This window comes from Squalius cephalus (assembly GCF_949319135.1).
Source record: "Squalius cephalus genome assembly, chromosome: 14".
NCBI classification, from domain to species: domain Eukaryota; kingdom Metazoa; phylum Chordata; class Actinopteri; order Cypriniformes; family Leuciscidae; genus Squalius; species Squalius cephalus.
Genome location: NC_137135.1, coordinates 10,536,839 through 10,550,311, shown reverse-complemented (window position 1 = coordinate 10,550,311; position 13,473 = coordinate 10,536,839). Strand labels below are relative to the sequence as shown.

At 40.3% G+C, this 13,473-nt stretch overlaps 1 long non-coding RNA gene across 1 annotated transcript; it reads right to left on the bottom strand.

Moving 5' to 3' along the window:
- Positions 1 to 12,912: 12,912 nt before the first annotated feature.
- Positions 12,913 to 13,219, bottom strand: LOC307171087. The gene is made up of 2 exons (XR_013823491.1): positions 13,046 to 13,219; positions 12,913 to 12,966 (listed from the first exon to the last, which is right to left on the bottom strand). It is a non-coding gene; the product is annotated as an uncharacterized lncRNA (long non-coding RNA).
- Between the last annotated feature and the right edge of the window lie 254 nt (positions 13,220 to 13,473).

The following is a 13,473-nucleotide window of genomic DNA, read 5'->3' as shown; positions in this document are numbered from 1 at the left end:
GGATAAACAAAGACACTAAAATTAGCGTAGATGCCATTCTTCTCATGATGTAACAAGTACATCAGGATTTATGGGAAGTGTTCCCGGTTAATCTATGCAGCCTAACACTGAATTATAGAAGTCTATAATGTATTATGTGAATGCTAGGTCAAAGAGATGTGTCTTTAATCTAGCTTTGAACTGACAGAGTGTGTCTGCTTCCCGGACAATGTTAGGAAGACTGTTCCAAAGTTTTGGTGCTAAATAGGAGAAGGATCTACCGCCAGCAGTCGATTTTAATATGCTAGGTATTATCAACTGGCCGGAATTTTGAGATCGCAATAGATGTGAAGGACTATAATGCGTTAAGAGCTCGCTCAAGTACTGCGGAGCTAAACCATTTGGTGCTTTGTAAGTCATCAGCAATATTTTAAAATTTATGCGATGTTTAATAGGGAGCCAGTGCAGTGTTGACAGAACCCGGCTAATATGGTCATACTTCCTGGTTCTGGTAAGAACTCGAGCTGCTGCGTTTTGAACTAGCTGTAGTTTGTTTATTAAGCGTGCAGGGCAACCACCCAGTAGAGCATTACAATAATCTAGCCTTGATGTCATGAAAGCATGAACTAATTGTTCCGCATTTGTCAATGAGAGCATATGACATAATTTAGCTATATTTTTAAGATGGAAAAATGCGGTTTTACAGATACTAGACACGTGACTTTCAAATGAAAGATTGGTATCAAAGAGCACACCCAGGTTCCTAACCGACGACGAAGACTTAACGTGAACAGCCATCAAGTGTTAGACGGTATTCTATGTTATTACGTGAGGAAGTTTTTTGTCCAATAATTAGAATCTCTGTTTTTTCAGAATTTAGAAGTAGGAAATTACGAGTCATCCAATTTTTTATATCAGCTATGCATTCTGTTAATTTAGTGAATTGGTAAGTTTCGTTAGGTTTTGAAGAAATATAGAGCTGAGTATCGTCAGCATAACAGTGGAAGCTAATTCCATGTTTCCTAATGATATCTCCTAATGGTAGCATGTACAGAGTGAACAGCAGCGGTCCTAGTACTGAGCCTTGTGGTACGCCATACTGAACTTGTGATCGATGAGACATCTCTTAATTTACTGCTACAAATTGATAACGGTCAGATAAGTATGATTTAAACCATGCTAGTGCAATTCCACTAATGCCAACATAGTTTTCTAGTCTATTTAAAAGAATGTTGTGGTCAATGGTGTCAAACGCAGCACTAAGATCGAGTAACACTAATAGAGAGATACAACCACGATCGGATGATAAGAGCAAATCATTTGTGACTCTAACGAGAGCAGTCTCAGTACTATGGCACGGTCTAAATCCTGACTGTAAATCCTCGCAGATATCATTTCTTTCTAAAAAGGAACACAGTTGTGAAGATACTGCCTTTTCTAGTATCTTTGACAGAAAAGGTAGATTCGAGATCGGCCTGTAATTGACTAATTCTACAAGTTGATCCTACAAGTTGCGTTTTTTTAACAAGCGGTTTAATCATAGCCAGCTTAAAGTTTTTTGGTACGTATCCTAGAGACAATGACGAATTAATGATATTAAGAAGAGGATCTATGACCTCTGGAAGCATCTCTTTCAGTAGCTTAGTCGGTATAGGGTCTAACATACATGTTGTCGATTTAGATGATTTAACGAGTTTAGTAAATTCTTCCTCTCCTATAGCAACGAATGAATCAAATTTTTCCTCAGGGAGACTACAATGCACTGCCTGATGCGATACTGTAGTAGACGGTTGCATAGTTATAATTTTGTCCCTGATATTATCAATCTTATAAGTGAAGAAGTTCATAAAATCATTACTGCTGTGCTGCTTGGAAACTTCTGTGTTTGAAGCTTTCTTTTTCATTAGTTTAGCCACTGTTTCAAATAAAAACCTAGGATTATGTTTATTTTCTTCTAATAAAAATAAGCAGATCTAGCAGCTTTTAAAGCCTCTCTGTATGCAATCGAGCTCTCTTTCCATGAGATGCGAAATACCTCTAGTTTTGTTTTCTTCCAGTTGCGTTCCATTTTTCTGGATGCTCTCTTAAGGGCCTGAGTGTGCTCGTTGTACCACGGCGATGGATTATTTTCTTTAATCTTCTTTAAGCGCAAAGGAGCAACTGTGTCCAAAGTGCTGGAAAAGAGAGAGTTAAAAGTTTCTGTTGCAATATCAAGTTCTTCTAAGCTATCCGGGATGCTAAGATGATGAAACTGATTAGGAAGATTATTAATAAAGCAATCTTTAGTGGCAGAAGTGATAGGTCTAACATATTTGAAACACGGAGTCGGCTTTGCAGCCTTTTAAAAAAAAAAAAAAAAATGTAAATCTAAATGTAATTTACACGAGACTAGATAATGATCTGAGATGTCATCTCTCTGCTGCAGAATTTCAACGGCATCAACATCTATTCCATGTGAAAATATTAGATCTAGAGTATGATTACGACGATGAGTAGGTCCTGACACGTGTTGTCTAACTCCAATTGAGTTTACAATGTCTTTAAATGCCAAACCCAATGCATCTTTTTCATTATCGATGTGTATATTAAAATCACCAACAATTAGTACTTTATCTGCAGCCAATACTAACTCTGATAGAAAGTCTGCAAATTCTTTGATAAAGTCTGTATGGTGCCCTGGTGGCCTGTATACAGTAGCGAGCACAAATCTCAAATGTGATTTATCATTTATATACTATATATTTTTACATTAAGCACTAACACTTCAAAAGAATTATATTTAAAACTTGATTTCTTAGTGGTTTTGAAAATATTACTATAAATTACAGCAACTCCTCCCCCTTTGCGTTTCAGACGAGGCTCATGTTTATAACAGTAATCTTGCGGGGTGAACTCATTTAAAGTAATGTAATCGTTTGGTTTTAGCCAGGTTTCTGTCAAACACAGCACATCTAGGTTATTATCTGAAATCATATCATTAAGGCGCAAATATGACGAGCGCAAACCTTAGAAAATCACCTTGCATGATTAATTTAAATACTCTCCTCCCATAAATTTAGCATCTGAAAGGGAAACTCCTACAAAAGCATATGCAATAAGGTCAGCCGCAAAAATAACTGTGTCCCGTCTTTTCAACGCTAATATTTCACTGCGTGTCCAAGTAAATCCTGACAGACACAAAAAGTAGTTAGTAAATCTGTCCCTAAAAGTGCAAAAATAATATATAAATAGCTATCTTTCAAGTACACTTGCGGTATAAAACTACAAAACTAGTAGTTTACTGAGGGTACATTTCAAAGTGTATTTTCGTAAACTACTAGTATACTTATAAGTTAACTTGTAGTACAGATGCAGTACAAATGAGAAACGTAGTTATGAACTAGTTGTGCACTTAAAGTTTACTACTGTTACACTTATAGTACACTTAAACGTATACTTTTATATACTAAAAAGTGGGCCAATTTAGTCCCAAGCAGTATTTAAATAGCACACTTACAAGTTTACTTATATAAGTGTCAGGGTCCTGCCCTGACAGTGTAACCCAGTACATTAATTTGGGTCACTAGTAATTATAATTAATATTAGTTTATTCATATCGCTATGAAACTAATAGTAAGAGAAGAATAAGAAATAAATAGTATTTATTTTATTATAAATAATTCAAAGAATAGAAAAATGTTTCTGAATTAATTTGATTGGTGAGGTGAAAGGTTAGCTCCGCCCTCAGTTGAGAAAAAGTTTCCAGAAAAAAGATCGGTATCAAGCTGAGACGCGACCGGAGATAAGAGATTGTGAACGACACGAGTGATATTAAATCAATTGAGTGAGTTAAGAAAGAATAAACTGTGATAATTTAGCAATAAGTTATTAACAAGCACAATAGATTTATGAGTTATTGGTTCTGTAGAGAGCTCGCGTGTGTAAAGTGCCTCGTGAAAATTGAGCGCGCTGTGCAGAAACTATAAGTTACTGAAGAGATAGGAGAAATGTTCTAATCTTTCCTTTGGAAAATTGCTTTTCTTTTGTTCCTTGATCCATATCTCCTTGGTGAGTACTATTTTCTTTGAGAAGTGTGTTTGACTAATGAGAATATTGTTTTTGTAATAGTAATGTGAACAATGCATCGGTAAATTGGGTAATAATATGAAAAAATGTTGAAAATGTTTTATAATATACTATGTGATTGTATGTAGTTACGTTAAATAATGCAGAGACGTATTATTTGTTGAGATTGTGTATTTTTCTCTATTGGGAAGTGTGTGCCATGCGGTGCTAGCTTGCTAGCTCTGTATATAGATTAATGTGTTAATCGAGCACATGGTGATTAGCATGCATATGTATTTAAATGATTGAAGAGAGTCATATTGATTGTTTAAAAAGGTTTATTTGAATGAGATCTAATAATTGTGTTTGGCTTTGTTTTTCAAGGCCGGGTTTTTTGTTTTGGTATATTTTTTTCTTTTCTTTGATCTAATTCTCTGTTGAGAGTTCCTGAATTGCTGCTGAGGTTCCGTTCCGATTCCGATTCCGTGATTTCTGTCCTGCTGTGGATTTCCTATCCTTGGTTGGACTGGCGAGCCATCCCATCACTTCGTCCCTGGAAACCTGTAAAAAGTGTTGTGAGAAACAAAGTTTCTGAGTGGGTAGGACAGAACTACACACATTGCATATTTTTCCAATTTACCTGGATTTTCCTGAAGACAAGAATTCAAGTTTTTTCTTCTTCATGGACTGAACTGTTTCCATTTTGATGAACATTCTAATTTCTTATTTTTGCAATTGAGACAACAACTGTTGAATCTGAAATTGAAATATTGAGGTTGAGATTTAGAAGAGTGACATTGGGAAATTCTGATTGTGTTTCTCTGGTACATGTCATTTAATTGAAATACTGTATATTTCCGTCATTTAATTGATTTATTTGATTTCATTTCTATAATCATTCCGACAATCAACAAAGAGAAAAAATATACTTACCTTTTATATAATTAATTGCAGTCCAGTAGTCTTGAGTGATTTTGTTCATTTGAATTTGTTATTAATATATATATTCTGCTAGTTTTGCTTCAGTGAGTCGACCCGAAAATCTTCCGAATCTGGTCCATAATCGGAAATTTATAAGATCTAGAAAACGAGCCACGCGCTACATACAAAACTTGGCGAGCCAGCCAGGAGCAAAATTGCAGCAAAGTGTAAAAGTTAAAACTTGATAATCACAAATAGACAATAAAGAGCTTAAGTCAAAAGTAAGAAAAATAAACCCTTTCGCTCTATAGGAAATCAGTTAAACAGGCAGATATGGAAATAGTGAAACGTGAGAACATTAACGTCCAGAAAGCAGTCATTGTAAGTGGCTTAACACTTTCTGACCCAGATTTAGAAATAGAAGACTGCCTGATGAAATATGGGTCCATCAAACGCAACGTAATCATTGACGATCCCAAGTCAGAGTATCACCACAGTGCTATTGTGGAATTCTCACACGAGTCTGCCATGCATAATTTAGAAGCCTCACTGCCTTTGACTATCAGAAGCACACTAGATGCTAATGTTGTGTTCCAGGTACGCAGCCTGAGTAGTGTGTACACTTCTGAAATGGGTGGAAACATCACTGAAGAGTACCTGGAAGAATTGAAGGCCATCGCCAGAGGCAGTGGAAGAACTGTGCAGGAAGTGCTGCAGTGCGAGCTGCAGAAGATATCTGCGTTGATGTTTCCAGAAAATGAACAGCCTGCAAATGACAGCGGTATGCATGTGAGTACCCCTCCACACTTGAATCAAGAATACCAACCATCTGCTAATGTGCAACAGGGGCAAGCAGAAACAACAGTAATGTTCTCACCAGAGATCTCACCATTACTGAGTGTTCCAACCCAAGAACATGAAAACCCAGCCAAGGAAAGCACACCGGCAAAGTCACCTTACCATATGAGGAGCCCTAATGCCAGTGTTGCTGAGACCATGTCTTTGAACATACCTACCAGTGCTTTGAATCCACCCGGAATTCAACGAGTAGTGATGGAGCATGTAGTAAGGACCAGTGATTCCCTGTCGTCTCCACATGTTGCCTTTCGTCTCAAAGCCTTTTCAGGAAGAAGCCCTCGTCCAAGCCATGAACCAGATTTTGACACCTGGCGTGCGAGTGTGGATTTCCTATTGAACGATAAGTCTCTCTCTGATTTACACAAGACTGGGAAGATTCTCGACAGTCTGCTGCCTCCAGCCTCGGATGTCGTCAAGCACATCGGTCCATATGCCTTGCCATCAGAGTGTTTGGAGCTGTTGGAATCTGTATATGGTTCAGTGGAGGACGGAGATGAATTGTTTGCAAAGTTCATTGGTGCCCTGCAAAATCAAGGAGAAAAACCCTCCACTTACCTTCACCGTCTTCATGTGATGCTGAGTGCTGCGATCAGACGAGGTGGTGTTGCTGCAGCTGAACGGAACCGTTGTCTCCTCAAGCAATTTTGCAGAGGTTGCTGGGACAACAGCTTAATCACGGATTTGCAGCTGGAAGGAAAGAGAGTCACATCCCCTTCTTTCGCTGAACTTGTGGTTCTCATCCGTACTGCAGAAGACAAGCAGACCCTAAAAGAAGAAAGGATGAGAAAGCATCTCGGATTAAACAGACAAGCTCCTATTCCACTTAAGTTACGGACAGCGACTCACCAACAGTTTGTGTACTGCAGCGATGTATCTGAAGATTCCACTGACGAGGTGCCAGGCCAGTCAAGTGAAAAGCCGAAGTCAGCCAAGTCCAAAAGCAAAGCTGAAAAGTCTGAAGTCGAAACCCTGAAGAAGGAGGTTGCAAAACTCCAAGCCCAGATCTCCGCAATGAAACCAGAGCCAGTTCGTAAAGAAAAGACCAGTCCTACTGTGGAAGAATTCTCTGAATTAAGGCAGAAGATAGCTGAGCTTCAAGCTCATCTCGTCCCAAGAGTTCAAGGGGAGTATCGAGAGTCTCCAGCTTTAAGCACCTTCCCTGCAAAATACCGACCCAAGCCAATGGAACCTGAGGTGAACAAGGATGCAAGACCCACCTGGCAATCGCACAGCAGACCCCGACCTGGCTATTGTTTTCATTGTGGAGAGGATGGACATCTTGCTGTTAACTGTGAAAATAAACCAAACCCTCGCAAGGTTGAAGAGAAGCGCCGTGAGTTAAGAGAGCGACAGGCCAGATGGGACCTGCAGAACATCTCCAACACTAAGCATTTAAACTGAAATCCGTCTCAGTTGCGGGGCGGACAGAGACGGGAAGAAGAGAACAATGCCCTAAGAAGAATGAATATCGGTTGCACCAGCATGCTCATGAATCTCCACGTTGTGAATTACCTACTGGATTAGTAGGGACCAGATGCACCACCAGGATTCGAATTGAAGGGAGGGAAGTGAACTGCCTTCTGGATACCGGATCGCAGGTGACAACCATTCCCAAGTCCTACTATGATAAATATCTGTGCAAGCACCCCATGAAATCCTTGGAGCATCTTCTTGAAGTAGAGGGAGCCAACGGACAAGCCGTACCCTATTTGGGTTATGTCGAGCTCAACTTAAAGTTTCCCAGACTTGACAAACATACCACAGATTCTAATTGGTACCAACTCGCTTGATGTGTTATATGCCGATTGCACTCAAAGGGGCACGGGTGCTATCAAGTCACTTTGTTATGGCTATCAGGCTGTGATAAATGTGCTGCAGAAGAGGAAATGGCAAGCTTCGAGTGGAACTGTGAGATGTGTGAAGTTAAAGGGGAACCAACAAGAGGTTGTACCGGCAGGGTGCACTGTAGTTCTGGATGGACTAATTCATGTGAAAGGCCCTCTCTTCGAAAAATGGGTGTCAGTTGAACCACCTACAATGTCTTCCTTACCTGGTGGTCTTTTGGTGGCAAGCTGTCTGCACAGTCTACCTTCAAGGCAACGCTTTGCTCAGTTACCAGTAGTAGTGAGGAATGACACTCAAACTGACCTAGTGATTCCCCCGAAGACTGTGATAGCTGAAGTCCATGCAGTCCAGCGAGTGATGAAAAAAGAGTTTTCCAAAGTGGATGCTGGAAGTGAAAAGATGGAGCCAAGTCTGTCAAAGATTCCAATTGACTTTGGAGATTCTCCACTATCGTCAGATTGGAAAGAGAGAATAACATCACTGTTGAATTCCATGCCTGATGTGTTTGTATTACATGATCTGGACTACGGACACACACTGACCAAGTGAAACATCGGATAAAGCTTAGTGATGACACACCATTCAAGCACAGAGCCAGACCAATTCACCCCCAAGACGTGGATGCAGTCAGGCAGCATCTCCAAGAGCTTCTTGAAGCTGGAGTTATCAGAGAGTCAGAGTCTCCATTCTCATCTCCCATAGTTGTGGTACGAAAAAAGAACAACTCTGTGCGATTGTGCATTGATTTCAGGAAATTAAACTCCCAGACAATCAAAGATGCATACGCCCTTCCTAACTTGGAAGAAGCCTTTTCAGTCTTGACCGGATCAAGATGGTTTTCAGTCCTCCACCTGAAGTCGGGCTACTATCAAATTGAAATGGAAGAGTCTGATAAGCAGAAGACCGCTTTCGTATGCCCATTAGGTTTCTGGGAATTTAACAGGATGCCACAAGGAATCACGAACGCACCTAGCACGTTTCAACGGTTGATGGAACGTTGTATGGGAGATCTCAATCGGAAGGAAGTGCTGGTGTTCATTGACGATTTAATAGTCTTCTCAAGAACTCTGGAAGAACATGAAGCTCGTCTGAAAGAAGTGCTCAAAAGGTTGTGTGAGTTCAAGCTAAAGCTTTCACCTGAGAAGTGCAAGTTCTGCCAAACCTCTGTCAAGTACTTAGGCCACATAGTTTCGCAGAGTGGAGTTGAGACTGATCCAGCGAAAGTGGAAGCCCTCAAAACCTGGCCAAGGCCGAAAACGCTTAAGGAGCTCAGAGCTTTTCTCGGATTCTCTGGTTATTACCGAAGGTTTGTGCAAGATTATTCGAAAATAGTGAAGCCTCTTAATGATCTCACTGCTGGGTATCCTCCATTACAGAAAGGCCGCAAGAAAAAGACAGACGAAGCAAAACAGTATTTCAGTCCGAAGGAACAGTTTGGGGAAAGATGGACGCCAGAATGTCAAAGGGCATTTGATACTGTCATTGCGAAACTCACTTCTGCTCCAGTATTAGGATTTGCTAATCCCAAACTCCCATATGTGTTGCACACAGATGCCAGTACCACCGGGCTTGGTGCAGCATTATACCAAGAGCAAGACGGACAGATGAGAGTCATCGCCTTTGCAAGCCGAGGACTTACCAGGAGTGAAGCAAAGTACCCCGCCCACAAGTTGGAATTTCTGGCGTTGAAATGGGCCGTGACCACCAAATTCAACGATTATTTGTACGGGACTGATTTCACTGTGATAACTGACAGTAATCTGTTGACCTACATCCTGTCCTCCGCAAAACTAGACGCCACCAGCTATAGGTGGCTGTCAAGTTTGTCAACATTCACTTTCAAGATACAATACCGAGCTGGGAGTAGAAATCAAGATGCGGATGGACTATCTAGAAGGCCACAAGAGGAAGTTCCAGATGACCAGGAGACACAAAAAGAGATGGAGAGAATTAGACAGTTCACTCACCATCACCTGACAGAAGACTCTTCAATGATTGTTTCTGCAGAAGCCGTTGAAGCTATCTGTGAACGTCACCATCTTGGTCAGTTGTGTGGTAACCCTGGTTCTTCACATCTTCCTGTGACCTTAGTGGAATCCCTTGCTATTGATGTAGAAGCTTTGCCACAAGCGTTCCAACAAGAGGATACTTATCAGTTCACGGAGATTCCCCAGTTGTCTGAGGAGGACCTGCGGGAAAGACAGAGAATGGATCCAGAAATTGGATTAGTTATCCGACAGCTGGAGTTAAATGACAAGCCCTATTTCAAGACCATTCCACCTGAATTAATTCTATGGTTCAAAGAATGGAATCGGCTGGAGTTGAGAAATGGTGTGTTATTCAGGAGAAGCCAAAAGGAAGGAAACTCGTCATACCAGCTGGCATTACCTGCTTATCTTCGTTCTGCGGTCTTAAGGGAGCGCCATGATGAAATGGGTCACATGGGCATCGAACAGACTCTCGACCTTGTTCGATCAAGATTCTTCTGGCCAAAAATGGCCTCAGCAGTGGAAAAGAAGGTCAAAACCTGCGAGCGTTGTGTTCGACGAAAGACCCTACCAGAGAAAGCTGCTCCATTGGTGAACATCAGAACTAGCCGACCGCTAGAGCTAGTTTGTATGGATTTCCTGTCATTAGAGCCTGACCTAAGTAACACCAAGGATATCCTGGTAATAACTGACCATTTCACCAAGTACGCTGTTGCTGTACCGACACGGAATCAGAAAGCCCAGACAGTAGCCAAATGTCTATGGGACAATTTTCTGGTGCACTACGGATTCCCAGAAAAACTCCATAGTGACCAAGGTACTGACTTTGAGTCTCGCACCATTAAAGAACTGTGCAAATGCGCTGGAATATCCAAGACCAGAACCACTCCATACCATCCGAGAGGCAATCCAGTTGAACGCTTCAATCGAACGCTGCTGCAGATGTTGGGAACCCTGAACAACAAGGAAAAATCAAGATGGAAGGATTATGTCAAACCACTGGTGCACGCAGACAATTGCACTAAGAGTGATGTGACTGGATTCTGTCCATACGAACTAATGTTTGGGAGACAACCACGACTACCGGTTGACCTGGCATTTGGGTTACCTGTCGACAGTCAGTCTGGATCCCATTCCAAGTATGTACAAGATCTCAAGAAGCGACTTGAAGAAAGCTACAAGGTTGCAACGGGAAATGCTTCAAAGGACGAAACGAACGAACGAAACAAAAAGAGGTATGACAAACATGTTGTTGCCTCCACCCTTCAAGTTGGTGATCGTGTATTGGTGAAAAACGTCCGCCTGAGAGGAAAACACAAGTTAGCAGATAAGTGGGAGCCTGACGTTTACATTGTAATCAAGAAGGCAGGAGATTTACCTGTTTACACGGTGACTCCAGAAAGAAAGAATGGACCTCTGAGGACTCTGCACAGGGATCTGCTGTTGCCCTGTGGATTCCTGTCGACACCTGATGAGCCTGTTGAGAGGAAAGTAATTCGTAAACCCAGAACCAGAGCCAGATGTGCTGAGGAACCTAAGGAGTTTGAGAGTGTGAGCGAGTGTTCAGAGTCAGACTATGATCCAGTTGACCATTATGCTCCTGAAAGGTCCTTCGAGATTGAAACCAGAATTCTGTCAAACCCAAAACCTGTTTCTTCCACTGGAAGTAGAAGGACAGTCCACTTACCTGGTGCTGAACCTGTGATGGAAAAGGATAAAGGATGTCCTAGCCCGAAAGAACCCGCTGAAAATGGAAACTTACCTGATATGGAATTCTCCAACGTGCAGAAGGCTGATCATCCTACTTCAGAGGAATCTGTAGAAGGGGACCCATCAGATCTGCCTGAAGTTGAAGTTCTTGATGAAAGTTCGGTTGATAGATCTGGAAATGAAAATGAACCGATGAGGAATTGTGAGAAATTGGATGCTGAGGGTGAACAATCATCTGGAAATGCGCACAGAGAAGGAAGTATCCTTTCCCCTCAAACAGAAAGTGCCACTCCTTGTGACTCTCAACATAACCAGAGTGAATTAACTGAAACTGGAGGAAGTCTTAGACGCTCAAGGAGACAATGTGAACCCCCCAAAAGACTTCAGTACCCGCAACTGGGTAACCCTCTTAGTTTAGTTATCCAATCCCTGCTGTCAAGTCTGAGTACTGTGATTACTACCAATTTGGAAGACCCTTTGAAGTGACTCTGATAGAAATTATCTTAGTGTGAGTATGCAGAGGGACCTGCATATATTCAGGAAGGGAGAGTGTAACCCAGTACATTAATTTGGGTCACTAGTAATTATAATTAATATTAGTTTATTCATATCGCTATGAAACTAATAGTAAGAGAAGAATAAGAAATAAATTGTATTTATTTTATTATAAATAATTCAAAGAATAGAAAAATGTTTCTGAATTAATTTGATTGGTGAGGTGAAAGGTTAGCTCCGCCCTCAGTTGAGAAAAAGTTTCCAGAAAAAAGATCGGTATCAAGCTGAGACGCGACCGGAGATAAGAGATTGTGAACGACACGAGTGATATTAAATCAATTGAGTGAGTTAAGAAAGAATAAACTGTGATAATTTAGCAATAAGTTATTAACAAGCACAATAGATTTATGAGTTATTGGTTCTGTAGAGAGCTCGCGTGTGTAAAGTGCCTCGTGAAAATTGAGCGCGCTGTGCAGAAACTATAAGTTACTGAAGAGATAGGAGAAATTTTCTAATCTTTCCTTTGGAAAATTGCTTTTCTTTTGTTCCTTGATCCATATCTCCTTGGTGAGTACTATTTTCTTTGAGAAGTGTGTTTGACTAATGAGAATATTGTTTTTGTAATAGTAATGTGAACAATGCATCGGTAAATTGGGTAATAATATGAAAAAATGTTGAAAATGTTTTATAATATACTATGTGATTGTATGTAGTTACGTTAAATAATGCAGAGACGTATTATTTGTTGAGATTGTGTATTTTTCTCTATTGGGAAGTGTGTGCCATGCGGTGCTAGCTTGCTAGCTCTGTATATAGATTAATGTGTTAATCGAGCACATGGTGATTAGCATGCATATGTATTTAAATGATTGAAGAGAGTCATATTGATTGTTTAAAAAGGTTTATTTGAATGAGATCTAATAATTGTGTTTGGCTTTGTTTTTTAAGGCCGGGTTTTTTGTTTTGGTATATTTTTTTTCTTTTCTTTGATCTAATTCTCTGTTGAGAGTTCCTGAATTGCTGCTGAGGTTCCGTTCCGATTCCGATTCCGTGATTTCTGTCCTGCTGTGGATTTCCTATCCTTGGTTGGACTGGCGAGCCATCCCATCACTTCGTCCCTGGAAACCTGTAAAAAGTGTTGTGAGAAACAAAGTTTCTGAGTGGGTAGGACAGAACTACACACATTGCATATTTTTCCAATTTACCTGGATTTTCCTGAAGACAAGAATTCAAGTTTTTTCTTCTTCATGGACTGAACTGTTTCCATTTTGATGAACATTCTAATTTCTTATTTTTGCAATTGAGACAACAACTGTTGAATCTGAAATTGAAATATTGAGGTTGAGATTTAGAAGAGTGACATTGGGAAATTCTGATTGTGTTTCTCTGGTACATGTCATTTAATTGAAATACTGTATATTTCCGTCATTTAATTGATTTATTTGATTTCATTTCTATAATCATTCCGACAATCAACAAAGAGAAAAAAATATACTTACCTTTTATATAATTAATTGCAGTCCAGTAGTCTTGAGTGATTTTGTTCATTTGAATTTGTTATTAATATATATATTCTGCTAGTTTTGCTTCAGTGAGTCGACCCGAAAATCTTCTGAATCTGGTCCATAATCGG